The 12,998-nt window shown below is 33.0% G+C and overlaps 1 pseudogene; it reads left to right on the forward strand.

Annotated features, from left to right (window-relative positions):
- Positions 1-2,054: 2,054 nt before the first annotated feature.
- On the forward strand, positions 2,055-4,881 carry LOC132281910 (probable inositol transporter 2; annotated as a pseudogene).
- Positions 4,882-12,998: the final 8,117 nt, after the last annotated feature.

A 12,998-nucleotide genomic window follows, 5' to 3' on the forward strand; every position in this document is an offset into this window, starting at 1 on the left:
GCTCATTTTGCCCTTTTACTTTTTCAAAAATACCCAATAGGTTGTGCATGCTAAAAATTTCATAATATAGATTGTTATGTGCACATTAACACATTATTTTTTTACTTTTAAAGATTTTTTCTATATGTTTATATTTCTCGAACCTTCTGTGTTCTCTCTTTTTATGCTAAGGGTGGCAAATTACGACACGACACGTTATGAATTAAAAGGGTTTGGGTTTGATATAAACGGATTTGGGTCATAAAAGGGTCAATACGATTAACCCGTTTACTTAATCATGTCGGATTAAGGTTGAGGAGTTCAACCTATGTAACCCGTTTAAATTAACATGTTATAATAGCGAATATGAGTTACATAATATGTTACCTATTTAAACCCAATTACTATGGATAGTTAACTCATTTCAACATAAACCTTATCTATACCTTATAATTTTTCTTTTTATTTTGAATATTTGGGTTAATTATGACAATTTTTTTTTATTATTTAGTATTTGACTAATTATTAAATGTCTCGTTTTGATAAACAGATTATTAAACGGGTTAACACATTTACCAGTTTAAATAGTTAGTGTTGAGGATTATTGACACAATTATTAAATGGGTTAGGTTTAAATTTACCTATTTAGTATAATAACCAGACATTGACACGATACAAACACGACCCACAAACATGAATTGCCACCCCTGCTCTATACTTCCTCTAACAGTGTATGATCTATCTCTATCGGTTGACGGCGTACAATAATCTCGCATGGGATCATCCATATAAAGCTACTAAGTGGGTGTTTGGGAGTGCTTTTCTATTACTGAAAAGCACTTTTTATTTTTAAAAATTGCGGTGCAAAGTGTTTGGTGAAAAAAAAAAGCTCTTAAAGATGGTAAAGGTTAGGTTCAAAAAGTGCGTTAGGAACTTTTAAAACTGCATTACAGGTAGAGTTATGTGTTTTTTGGTAACTAATTTTGTTATAGACAATTTAATCCCTTTATATTTTTTATTAATACATTTTTATCCCTTTTAGGCTTCTACAAATAAATAGCAAACAATGCGTGGGATTCGGTAACAAACAAAGATCTTAGTTTATTTTAGACTCTTCAGTCGCCCTCCCAATTTATGCTATTATCTTAAATGACAAGTAATAAGATTATTAATTGTGGTTAAAGTGTTTAGTTTTATTTTATGAAATGTTATTTATATTACAAAACATTATATTATTAAATTTCATTATAATAATCATCATTAAAATATGTTTAACTCAATACAAATTTGATATCATAAACAAAATATGTGATATTTAAAAAAAATAATAATAAAATACAAGTTCATCTTTATAAATCATTGAACTCAATGGAATTTTATAATATTTAATATTAGAGAATTATCATATGTTTAATGAATTATAATATGTTTAATGTAAGGGTAATATAGTAAAATAAGTAATAAAAGTGCTTTAAGCAATATTATTACCAAACAATTTTAAAAGTGCTCAAAGTATAAAAAGTGCTTTATATAATGTGCCACCAAACGCGCTCTACTATTAAAAGCGTTTTTAACATTCTAACAGCAATCTCAAACTGACTCTAAATCTATTTCTGAGGCCTTTTTTTTTTTTTCCTCGTCTCTACAACTTGTTCACCCTTTATACATAACATATATTAATTTCCACCGCAACATCTCACATGGGATCAACATAAAGCTACGAGTTAAAATTATAAAACCCCCTTCAACTTTTAAAATTGGGCACAAAAACCTCCATTAACATCTTAACTAACAAAATTGATCAAATTATTCTAAATCAATTGTTAAATAGATTGTGAAATGTCAAATATAACCTTGTTATTTGATGTTAAGTTAAAATATTAAAAATTATTATTTTAAAATTACAAAAACAACTCAAGTTTGTCTTCTTCCTATTCCCCCTCCCCCCTCTATAAAATTATCACCTTTCCCTTACCAGATCCATCATTGTAGCAAAGCACAGGCACGGAGCTAGGGCCAGTAGGGCCATGCACCCCAAACTTTTTTGAAATTTTTATTAATATCCCCTAAATATTAATGTCGGAATGGCATCGATGACAGCACCATTGGACATCTCAGAAGCTTCTTCGGCAAAAATTCGGGCTGCCCTGGACCCCTGGTCAGTACTAATGGCTTCCTCATCACTGGAGGCCAGTTCTCGTCTTACCTTATCAACCTTGCCTTTACCGAGGTATGCAACCATACTCCACACTTACACTCACCCTTTCTTTTCATGTCTTCAGCAAATTTTTGTTTAGTGTGCAAATCAGAGAGCACTAAGAGAACTAGGAATTGATTGGTTTAATTTTCCTACAATAGTTTTTTATTTCCAAATAATAATAAAAAAAAAATGAAAACAATCCAAAACAATAATTTTCTAAAAAGTGAAAACTGTTTTATGTTTTTATAGTTTTTAAAATTGTTTCTATGGAACTTCTCAAAATAGGCCTTTAATTGTTTAACGGATGCTTTGAATCCTTGTACCCCACATAATTGTGTATCTAGATAAAGGAGTATGGTCTCTCTATAATGCTCACTCCGCCTTTTTGGTCAAAACAGGTCTCTTTTATTTAGTACTTGTTTCTCTCTCACACACACAACCATTCAAAGCCCAATGAAAATATGAAGTCCTGTAATAAACGAAACCTATGAAAATTAGTCAAATTTACTGCATATTATATGACATTAGAACTCTTTTTCTTCTTCTTATATTTATTTATTATTATTTTTATTTTTGGTAATTTACTGTGGAGACATTAAAAGTTTTACAAATGTGGCTAATTGGCTACTTCTGCTGCAATTTGCCCTCTCCCAGTCTTGTAATTTAAGCTAATTGTTCTCTTTTGATGAAATGTGCCACATAACAGTCATAACATTTACCCCACACACACAACCATTCAATGCCCAATGAAAATATGAAGTCCTGTAATATATGAACACTATGAAAATTGATCAAATTTATTGCATATTATTTGACATTAGAACTCTTTTTATTTTTATTTTTTATTTTTGGTAATTTACTATATGGACTATGGAGACATTAAGAGTTTTACAAAAAGAAGATATATGGCTAATTGGCTACTTCTGCAGCAATCAGTCAAGCACTAAAGTTTAGTGTAACAGCTCATTTAACACTGAAAAAAAAGAAGAAGAAGAAGAAGAGGCAATAAGAAGTGCTCACTGAAAAACACTGGGAATTGAATCTCACACACACAATGTACTTGACTCAAATCTGAAATCAGTTTTGAAACTATGAATTGTTGATAAAAATCGATAAGAAGACATTTGTAAAAACGGTAGGTATTGGAATTAGGCACCAGGGACTTGGCGGTGGATGCTTGGAGTTGCTGGAATTCCAGCTTTGGTGCAGTTCATATTGATGCTGCTTCTTCCAGAATCCCTTTAACCGCAAGGTCATTTAATTCATCCCAACTAGTGATTTTACCTTCCAATAAAATCTCCAATTGCAGTTCTGTCCATTTATTTGCATTCTCACCCATGTCTTCTTGATGAAAAACAGGGAAGAGAAGAGGAAGCCAAAACCATATTGAGGAAAATTTATACAGCAGAACAAGTTGAAACTGAAATCCTAGCTCTTAAAGAATCAGTAGAATCAGAAATTCGGGAGAAGGGAAATTCAGAAAAGAGCAACTTTGTCAAACTATTCCAAACCAAAACAGTAAGAAGAGGACTTGTAGCCGGTGTTGGCCTTCAGGTCTTCCAACAGTTTGTGGGCATAAACACAGTCATGTATTACAGCCCCACCACAGTTCAGTTGGCTGGTTTTGCTTCTAACCAAACTTCTCTGTAAGCTTCTGGTCATCAGTTTGTGCGGTGTCATAATCTCGCTTGGCCTTTTATCAGCAGTCTTTCATCAGACTTACCTCTCACTCACCCGCTGTTAGTGCAACTGCAACGTCTCACTTTGCAGCATATATTTGCTCGAATATAGTTCTGCAGGCTCTTCTGCTCTTCTGCTGTATGGGACTGTATGAAATGTTTGAAGGCTACATCTCCAGATCGTGGCTTCTGTGCTGCATCGACCAATAAGGTGAATTGCATAAGTTTGTTTGTTTGTTTTTTTTTTTTTTTTTTTTTTTTCGTGCTTGACATAATCTTGACATTGGTAATCAAGTCCCGGTCTCTAGACTGCAAAAGAGTAACTTTTTGGCGAACAAAACACTATTTGTACCTTCTTCTCAACAGGCAATAAAAACACATTTATCGCATTCAATTCAACCTAAAAGAACCAAAGGTTAGGATTAGATGCAAAAGTCCCATTTGCCTGTGTCCATAAAGATTTGTGCTCTCTCAAAAGACCTGTCAAAAAATGATTCGGGCCTCTATGTATATATAAGTTTGTCATCGTCACAATTATCTTCATTATAATCATCATTAATCTTATTGCAGCTAAATCCGGGAGCCTGTTTGATCTCAAATGAGAAGATAGATTATGGTACACAGGGGATGTCCGAGCAATTATGGATGGCTTGCACTTATTGGCTTGGCACTCTACATCGTATTCTTCTCTCCTGGAATGGGTACAGTTCCATGGATTGTCAATTCTGAGATACACCCATTAAGGTTTCGAGGCATCTGTGGAGGTATAGCTGCCACAGCAAACTGGATTCTCAAACCTCATCGTCGCTCAATCCTTCCTATCTTTGACTCAAGCAATTGGAACCGCTTGGACATTTCTTATATTCGGGGTGATATCCGTGGTTGCCCTTTTCTTTGTCCTAATTTGCGTTCCAGAAACTAAGGGACTTCCAATTGAGGAGGTTGAGAAGATGTTGGGGACGAGCTCTGCATTTCAAGTTCTGGGAAAAAAGGCCTAATTCATCACAGAAGAACCAAGTGTAAAAGAATGAAGCGTAGGCTCATACACATATTGTGCTATCTAGATTACTTTTAAATTATGTAGCAATTTCTGTAATAAATATTTTCAGCTTCCATTTAAGATAAAGTGCGGATTAATATTTGAATGTCTTGAGTGAGAAGAGAATGCCCAAGAGCTGAGTATTGCACTATCAAAGATGAGTCAAAAGTTTGTGTGTAGCTATGTCGTTTTTGCCTTAGCTATATCCATATGCTTGGTGACACTCACTGCTGTTTGACATGTCAAAGAATTCCAAACATTGCTATCTGCCTAACACAAATCTCCTTGTTTCTCAAATAATTCTCATAGTGCTAAAATGGATAACATAGTAAACTTTAAATGATTGAAATTTTAAAAATAAATTCATTAGAGAGTACTTCAATTTAGCAGCCTTGAAATGAAACATGGTAAACTTGAGACATTCAAATGACATGCGATGAGTTTAGTTGTCTTATTCTTAACAGAGTTCGTATTTTAAGTTGATTGTTACATTTTGTGTGCGCGTAAAAAATGTGCGTGAATAATTAAGGGAAAAAATGTGTTTGAACAAGCTTTAATGTGTAACTAAAATCATAAATTATGATATGAAGAAGACTCAAAAACCACGAAATTGAATAAAGCACACAGAACAATAACACTAGAAAAAAACAGAGCATCAAATGAATATTTCAATTCCAATACACTCATTTTTGTCAACAGTGACTAAAAACCCACAAAGAAGAAAATTAAAGTTTTATTAGATGTTTATATAAATAATAAATACAAACAATTAGCAAGAATGAAATGAATTGAAGTATAAGGACATAAGCATCCCAAACAAATTGCAGTTTACAGAAAGAGAAATTTTCAGTTGAAGGATATTATTACATTGTATTGTCTCTATTAAAGGATAATATTACATTGTATTGTCTCTCTATTACATTGTATTGTCTCTCTATTAAAGCTTTTCCCCCAACAAGTAATTAGGAACCGCACCGACCCACCCTTTCCCCTATTTAATTGCCTTCTCAATCAAGATAACTAAGACTCTATATATATAGACACATTACAAATAAGTATACTTACACAGTCTAAAACCCTAGTTTAATTCCCTTTTCTGATCCATTTGTTGTTACTGATTGTTCGTTCTTCACCGGTTTAATCAATTCCCTTTGCACTGCACACAACAAAACGAATCATGTTGAGAGACATATGCCTTGAAGATGTGGTTGATAGCAAGGCGAAGAAGAAGAGATGGACTCCTATGGACTACTTGACTGAAGTAGTCAGGGTTGCGGTCGACAAATATGACGCAGAAAGACCCCTCAAGAAACGTCTCTCTCTGCGACGTCCACAACAATGGCGGATCAAGAATCATCATCATCAGTTTCTCGACATACCAGACAATCGAAATCCCCTCAAGAAGCGTCGTTCTGTGCTCCTTCGACCCCAGCAAACTCCAATGAAGAAACAGAGACCGTCTCTCAACAAGAATCCCATTAATATGTTTCTTCACATTCCCAATATTCCGATGAAGAAACCAAGGTCGGTTCTCAACAACAACCCCATTAATCTGTTTCTTGAAATAACCCAGAATCAAAGGCTGATCAGTGATCGAGAAAAACCCATCAAGAAACGCCGGCTTTCTCTGCTCCGACCACAAGAACAGAGGCCGATGAAGAAACAAAGATCAAAACCCATTAATCAGATTCTTGATATACCCGATAATGAAAGGTTTGCCGGTGATCAAAACTTGGTTCCCGTCCCCAAGAGAAAGAAGAATGGTCATAAGAAGAAGAACAAGGGCATGAAATTGATGGGTAATGGTCCGAACCCACCACAGGAACCGAACTTGCCTATATGGATGAGAAATAGGATCGGTGAGATGGGTGGTTCTGATATCAAACTGGTGATACAAAAGGGCTTGTTTGCAACTGATCTCAGCGAGCTTCACAATCGTTTGTCGATGCCCATAAGCAATGTGAGGTGCGAATTTCTGACTGAGGCTGAGAAGGCACGGTTGAAGATGAAACGAAGAAAGAATTGGTTGGGAGTAGATGCTTTATTGATTGATCCAGAATTGAATTTATTTAGGACAAAGTTGAAGAGGTGGGATATGTCTAGCCCAACCTTTGCGTTAGTTAAGCCTTGGAAAGTAATTGTCAAAGTGAATAACTTTGTTGAAGATGAAGTTCTGCAGGTTTGGTCATTCCGGTCACCGGAATCGGAACTTTGTTTTGCGCTGGTTAAGGTCCCAACTCAGACAGAACATGATGGCGCAATTAATTAAAGTCTAAAGATCGACATGGCTTCTCATCTTCGAGATTAGGATGCATTCTACTTGTTTATACATATGTTTTTATGTACTCTGTATTTGGAATGAATTTTGATGTGCAAACTCAAATGCATATATATATTGAATGATTTTTTTTATTCCAATTGTTCAATCTATTTTGATACTGCTATTTTGTTTATATTTTTCTATTTTTCTGTTCTTCTGTTATGTTTTTGTAGTGAAGCAGCTCCTTTTTTTTTTTTTTTTTTGCTTTTGGAAACTATTGATGCTTTAAAGTGTTTGAAGTTGCTGATTAATTAGTTATCCAGGTCTTGGTTGATGTAGTAGCAGTTTTTTGGTTGTTGCAGCATGAGTTTTTTGGTTGTTGCAGCCTAAGTCTTTGAGTTTGCTGAATAAATTTTTGGCTGATGCCCTTCTCTTGTTTACTCCCGTTTTTGGTTGATGAATTATGCAGCAGCAATGTCAAGCCAGAACCATGAAAAATACTAAAATTAACAACACGATATTAAATAAAATAAAATAAAACCTCTGATGGTGCTCACTACTGGGATCCAAAGATTGATTTTGACATAGACCTTGGGATGTTATGATCACTTCTGCTGATCCAATTGGTAGATTGATTCTATAGTTGGTCTAGCTATTGGGGATCTTTAGCTTGCATTTGTTTGTACTCAGAGCTTTGTTCTTCCTAAACTTAACGGCTAGTTTTTTTAATTTTCAATTCATTTGTTTTTTGGGTTGGTGGCAAGCTTATTTGGGCCTTTTTGTTCTTAGTATTTGTTGCTTGGCCTTTGGGCCTGTGTGCCCTCTAGGCCCTTCAGGGCTGTTCCTATGTTTTGGGAGTTTGCTCCCCCCATCTTGACCACTTTATTTCCTCTTTAAATATATATATTTTCTATCTTCACAAATTTGATAAAGTTAGATTGAGGTCACTTGAGGTTTGGAAAATAAAATAGCAAATATTATTTTTTTCTAATTTGAGAGCTATTAATTGTTGCAGTGGTAAAGCTTTGGATTGAATACATATATATATGTATGATACTCTATTTTTTTCCTCCCAACAATTCATGCCTTTAAGTGTTTTTTTTGGTCAAACTAAATTTTTAAGTACAAGCTGTCAATAGTAATTTGCAGCTGTAGTAACAATGGCTTCCTCATCACTAGAGGACATTTCTTGCCTTAACTTATCAACCTCCCCTCTGCTAAGTAAGGTATGCAACCACACTTTAAAATACACACGCTCCTCTTTTCATGCCTTTGATTACTTGTTGGAAAAAAAATTTAATGGGCAAGACATGCCCTACTCATCAGTAAGTAGATCATTCTTACTGACTGCTGACGTGGTTCAATCACAAATGCACAAATAATTCGTAATTACAAAATCAAGTTAGTGATAAAGAGGTACAATAACCTTTTTTTTGGAATAAATTCAATCACCTTCATGATTTCCTTATTTATCACTTTTCAAATTTTGCAATTAGAGATTATTTGTGCATTTGTAATTAAACCATACATAGAAATGACCTACCCACTGATAAGTAGGTAAGGCTTGTCCATTTTTAATTGTCCACCTAATGTTTTTCCAAAGAGAGAAGTTAAGAGCATCTCCACTAGTTGTGTATATTTTTTTTTTTTGTGCAAAAAAAAAAAAAAAAAAAAAAAATACTTTTCTTTAGCTCCAACTATTATTTTATATCTTTTGTGTAAAAATGTATTTACCCAATAACAACCAACCACGTATCCCCACATAACTTATACAAACCTACTTAATATATGGTTGATTCGTTAATGGGATAAATGATTACATGGCTGTGTAAAAATATTGTGTAAAATACATAATAATTTTATACATTTATGTATCTTAACAGACTGTTGGAGATAAAAAAATAATAATTACACATTATATGCGACAGTGTATGGAGATAAAAATAATAATTACACATTATACGCGATAGTGTATGTTTTTAACATGTTGCTAGAGATGCTCTAAGTGAATGTAAATACGTTCAGGGACGGACCTATTACCAAGTGAAGGGGGCAATTGCCCCCCTGAATTTTTATTTTTTTTACTAATATATCATTTTTTTTTCTTCCTTTTTTCAATATATACCCCTAAAATATTGCTAATGCTCTCTTGAAATTATTACAAAATTTCAGTCTTGCTCCCCCTTACCTAAAGTTCTAGGTCCGTCCCTGAATACGTTGCCCTTTTTGCCATGCCAAGTTTATGTTTTAAGAGACTGCTAGAAATGCTCTAAGTGAAAGTGAATGTTGCCCTTTTTGCCAAGCCCGGTGACTTCATCTTCTAATGAAGTATTTGTAAATATTTTCAACAATTTTAGTTCAGTGTGCAAACAAGAGAGGGCCAAGAGAGTTAGAAATAATTGATTGGTTTAATTTTCTTAGAATAAATTTGTATCTCTAAATAATTAAAAACAGAGAACAATTCAAAACGAATCTGTACATGCTTTCAATTTTCATTGGTCTTCAAGCTAATATTTTCAACATGAGAAAATAAATTGAAGTTCTGCATCTTTTCAATCAAAGGGAGGATAGTTCATGAATATCATTGAGGCACCGATAATGTTGTTGCCCCATCTAGCGTGATTATGTTGAGATGAATAATTATTTCAATCATCAATAATAATAATAAAAAAACTAAAAAAATTTACTTGAGATAGCAATTGAACAGATTTGAATCAAGTTATAAATGGGTGAGTAATAAACCAAATAATAACTCAATATCAACCCATTTTAATAGGTTATAAACGGAACAAACATTAAATGGACAGGTAAACGCAGGCTTGATCCTAGTACATTTTTACAATATTTAAATAAAATAATTAAAGAAAAAATAGGAATTTAAAATTATATGTATGTATTTGATATATTTTGAAAATACATACATATAATTTTAAAATTAGCCGGTGCACTAGTTTATGTAGTAAGAAATAGGCCAAGTGATGAAACGTACGTTCAAGATATTCTAATTTTTGTCGATCGGAGGGTCCAGATTTGTTCTCCCGCATGAATTGTTTGGCATTTGATCTCCTCCATCCATAAAATGATAAAATCCCCGTGTGATAAAATCCAGTATATGTATAGTAGGGTCACAACAAATGGTCCATATGGTGAGTAGTAGAGTTATATACATATTTGTATGTGTATGTGTGTGAATCTGAAGGGTGTAATGAGTCAAGAATTAGACTATCTTTCAACACTCCTTGAACAAAGAGTATTTTAAAAATTTTATAAAAAAATATTAGTCAAAATCAGTGATTAACATATATTAAAAAAATAATTTACACATATTTTCAAATGTGATTATATAAGGCTACCAATGTCAAGCCAACCACCACAAATTCTTGAATTAATTTGGAGTATGTTAGATCATTAAAAAATAATTTACACATATTTTCAAATGTCCCAACATCACTTGTTGCACCGAATTATATATTTTTATCTTTCTTTTCCTTTCTTTTTTCCTTCATTTTGGCGGCCTAAAATAATGTCTCAAGTGAATAACGGGACTTGAAGATTGGGATAATTGCTAAATTATGTTTAGTACTATGTAGATATTTCGATAGTCCAGTGAGTTAGTACTTTCTGTAAATTTTGGAGTGTCAGATTTTAACTCTCTCTATCTATTAAATAACTCCTAATCCTTCTTATCTTGTAAAAAAAAATTGTTTAGTACTAAAAAAATAAATTGAATTATTAAAATTTTTAAAAAAATTCCTTAGACGGTATTTCAATTTAGCCGTCTTGGAATGAAACATAGCAAACTTGAGACTATCAACTGACACGTGTATAAAAAAAGAAAAAGAAAAAAAGGAAGTGTTCTTACCTATGCGCGCATAATTTGAGACTGCCCAATTTTTTTATTTTTTTAAAAAAGACAATAGTTGGTGAGTTTAGTTGTCTTATTCTTTATGAGAGTTCATATTTTGTGTGTGCGTGAATAATTCAAGGGAAAAAATGTGTATGAACAAGCTTTAATGTGTAAAATCATAAAGAATGATAGGAAGACTCAAAAACCATGAAATTGAACAGTAACATTTGAAAAAAACAGAGCATCAAATGAATATTTCAATTCAATACACTTTTTAGAATAAGAAATGGCAATAAACAAAGACATCAAAAACTTGATTGTTGAATATTTTAATTTGGAAAATCTACGTGGGAATACAATGTAATAGTGGTTGGAGCTCAAATCAATCTTCTACAGCCTTAACTTGCAATCATGTTTTTGTTAATTTTTATAGTGATGTTTTAGACGATAAATGTTTCTTTTTATGAAGTTTTTGTGGGTAATAATAGTTTTTTTTGTTGTGGATGCAGTGTGGAAACGATTCTTCAATGTTGACACTAGTGTCTAGTTGATTTCACATATCTTGGTACTACCGCAAAGATTTAGCTTTCGAATTATTACTTGGTTGGATGTTTAGAATATTATTTAATTATGGAACTTGACAAACTAGCTACAATATTTTTGCAGTGTATCTTGTTTTTCTTGGTCACCATCATCTTTTTCTCAATTTCTATTTTTGGTAAATAGTTTTTCTCATTTTCTTTAAGAACTTGTGAATACTTTTTTAATAGGGATTTTTTTTTTTTTTTTTTTCAATTTGCCTACAAAAAATAAAAGGGTAAATTATACTAACCCGAGATTTCATTAACATGGACAGACCTCCCCTAAAATGAAAGCCTCAGTGCTCTGGCCAAAGAGGATTATACCACTTGATTATACTAACCCGAGATTTCATTCTCCTGTTTTTTTTCTTCTCCATTTTTTTTCTGTAAAAAAAATAAAAAACATCTGGCTTTTAATTTCAATGACCTTTCTTACATATTTCGTTAGGATCATTGACTGATAAGTCACATTTACCTATTTTTTTGCTGAAGTCAAAAAGAAGAGAAATTTATAAACCAAATCAAAACACAGTGACACCGGCGTTACACATCTACATATCTATATCTATAAAGTTTGACCCCGTTTTATTTTTTTGGGCAAGCTGATGGATAATGGAACAGATGGAATACCAAATATGAAGGACAACGTCATAATGCAATATCTGTTTGAGCAGAATGTCATATCACTCACGATACAAATTAGTAAAATATCAAATTATAACACAATTATGGTGGGGGCAACATAATTACGAGAGGGAAAGACAAGACTCAGATTGAAATCAGTCCGTTTTGTGTTTATTTTAAGACAAACGATAGTCCGTCGTCGTTGAAACCTGTAACTGCCATCCTCGCCTTTGTTGAAGTTTTCCTTGATCATCATTATCGTCGATCATTGTCCGCCGCCGATCATTGGGTGGTGAAAACGCGCTGAGGCTTGAGAAGTTGCTGAAGAGCCCGAGTTTCAAGGACAAAGCGATGTTATCAACGCTCATTGGGAGTCTAATTGGATCTAGTGCTGCATGCTTTGAGTCAAAAAAAAAATTGGAGTCACGATGTTTTTGTGGGTATTTTGTTTTGTTTTCGATGATCTCTCATTGCTATAATAACTATATATTGGATTTCTCATTTAGAATGGTTAATCAAATTCTAAGTTTATATTTTCAAGAATATACCTTTATGAAAGATGAATTGAATTAACAGGTCAGTGGCTTCACGGTACCAAGTCCCTACTTTTCAAAAAGAGATTAAGGGTTCGAGTCTCAGTGAAGACATGTGTATGTGAGTACCAACTAAATATATATATATATATATATATATATATATATATATGAATTGAGATTACTAAATAAAAATAGTTACAGAAACATTAGCATTTGTGTTATTTTATTTATTTTTGTCTCCTAGTAATTCATC

Source organism: Cornus florida, unplaced genomic scaffold (assembly GCF_030987335.1).
Source record: "Cornus florida cultivar Cherokee Brave unplaced genomic scaffold, ASM3098733v1 CherokeeBrave_3.0.0_Hap2_Chr11, whole genome shotgun sequence".
Lineage (NCBI taxonomy): Eukaryota > Viridiplantae > Streptophyta > Magnoliopsida > Cornales > Cornaceae > Cornus > Cornus florida.